We start from the raw sequence: 2003 nt of genomic DNA, 5'->3' as shown, positions 1-2003 counted from the left end.
TGTAAGAAATAATATTTTTTAAAGAAATAATGGTAATGGTTTCCTAGAACTGGAAAAAAAAATACAAATTATTTGACAGAAGTAATCTATCAAGCACTAAGTTAAAAAAGTAGATTTAAAAATCAGTACATTTAAAAACACCAAATCTGAAATGGCATCCTAAATCTAACAGGAAGGGAGGAGAGGGAGCAGGGAACAGATTAACTATGAAAAAATTAAAATCAGTTTGGTATCATATTTCTCATCAGGAATAGTGGATGAACAGAAGACCAGGGAAAAACATCTTCAAAATGTCAAGGGAAAATAACTTTGAATTAAAATTCTATGCCTCACCAACTATCATTCAAAAATGAGTGCAAAATAAAGATATTTTTAGGTAAAGAAGGACCTATTCTTTCAATAACAGAAACAACTTCCATTAGAAGGTATAAGAGTAATAAAACTCTGTGAGCCTACCAATAATGTCACCCCACAATAACCTAGCTTTTAAGCACTCGTATTTCCTGCTCAACCTTTTTTTCATATAACATCTATCTCTTTCTAAAATAACATATTATTTATTTATTGTTTATAGTTTGCAAATCTATGATGGAATAGAATACATGCTTCCAGAGAGCAGGAATCGTTATTTATTCATTGGTGTATCCCAAATACCTAGAACAGCGTCTGACACATATAATTACAGTAGTCCCCACCTATTCATGGGGATGCATTCCAAGCCTCCCAGTAGATACCTGAAACTACAGATAGTACTGAACCCTATAAATACTATGTTTTTTCCTATCCGTACGTACCTATGACAAAGATTAATTTGTAAATTAGATACAGTAAGAGATTAACAATAATAACTAATAAACTAGAACAATTATGACAATATAGTACTATAATAAAAATTATATGAATGTGGCTTCTCTCTCTCTCAAAATATCTTTCTATACTATACTCACCAGTTTTCAGACCACGGTTGATCTTGGATAACTGAAACCTTGGAAAGCAAAACACGGGTAAGAGGGACTACTATATAAAGTGATCAAATTAATATTTGCTATATAAACTGAATAACTGATGATAGCTTAAAATATCGATTCAACTATAACAAAATGTGGTAAAATCCACATTTTCCAAACATTTGTTAATGTTTGGAACATTAACAAACTTCTTTTAGAAACTGTCAGAGCCAGTAGACAAAAAATAATTAAGGACATAAATTATTTCAATTTGACCAATATAACAAATTGAATTGAATATATTTCACTGATTTGTCCACTGTGAGACCTAAATATACATATACTAAATACTAAAGCAATAACATTCGAAATCAAAACCAAAATTATAGCCCAATTCATAAATTTTAAAACACTATGAAATTATTTTTGAGTTAAAGAAATCAAAATGGAAACTACAAACTATTTACAAGTGAACAATAAAAGCTTTCCATATCGAAGCAGTACCCTAGAGAAAACTTATAGACTTTAAATTTGTTTTATTTTTAGGAAACAAGAAAGGTTGAAAATGAATAAACTAATAAAAATGCCCTAAGATTTCAACTAAAGAAGGTATTAATAGAAAAAAGAATAACAAAGTAATCCAAAAGAGAGTTGAAGATGGAATCCAAAAAGATAAAAAGAAAGATGTTTAAATAAAATCAAAACAGTAGAATGGATCAACAAAGGCAAAAGCTGGTTCTTTAAGCAGATTAATAAATCTGATAACCCTTTGAAACATGAACAAAGAAAACCAGGAGAGTAAACACAAATAAATAGCATTAGGAGTGAGAAAGATTTATGACATATTTATAACGGAGATATTTTAAAATTCTCTAACACAGTTCTGTTACTGCTAAACTGCTAACCTGGCAAAAACCTTGGAAAATGTCACTTCTGTAACATATATAAATTGCCAATATTGGTCCAAAAGTAAAATAGAATAAAATACTTCAATGGAACAAAAAACCTTAGAAGAACTTGAAATGTTAGTCAGATGATTACCTTAAAATTACCAGA

At 29.3% G+C, this 2003-nt stretch overlaps 1 protein-coding gene across 1 annotated transcript in view; it reads left to right on the top strand.

Moving 5' to 3' along the window:
• The window catches only part of LOC105819659 (CUB and sushi domain-containing protein 3), a gene marked incomplete at both ends in the record, with an annotated part of 761280 nt that overhangs the window by 303815 nt on the left and 455462 nt on the right, over positions 1 to 2003 (top strand). The window lies entirely within an intron of this gene.

The sequence above is a fragment of the Propithecus coquereli genome, unplaced genomic scaffold (genome assembly GCF_000956105.1).
Source record: "Propithecus coquereli isolate 6110/MARCELLA unplaced genomic scaffold, Pcoq_1.0 Scaffold494, whole genome shotgun sequence".
In the NCBI taxonomy this organism is placed as follows: Eukaryota; Metazoa; Chordata; class Mammalia; order Primates; family Indriidae; genus Propithecus; species Propithecus coquereli.
This window is presented reverse-complemented; position numbering and strand designations above follow the sequence as displayed.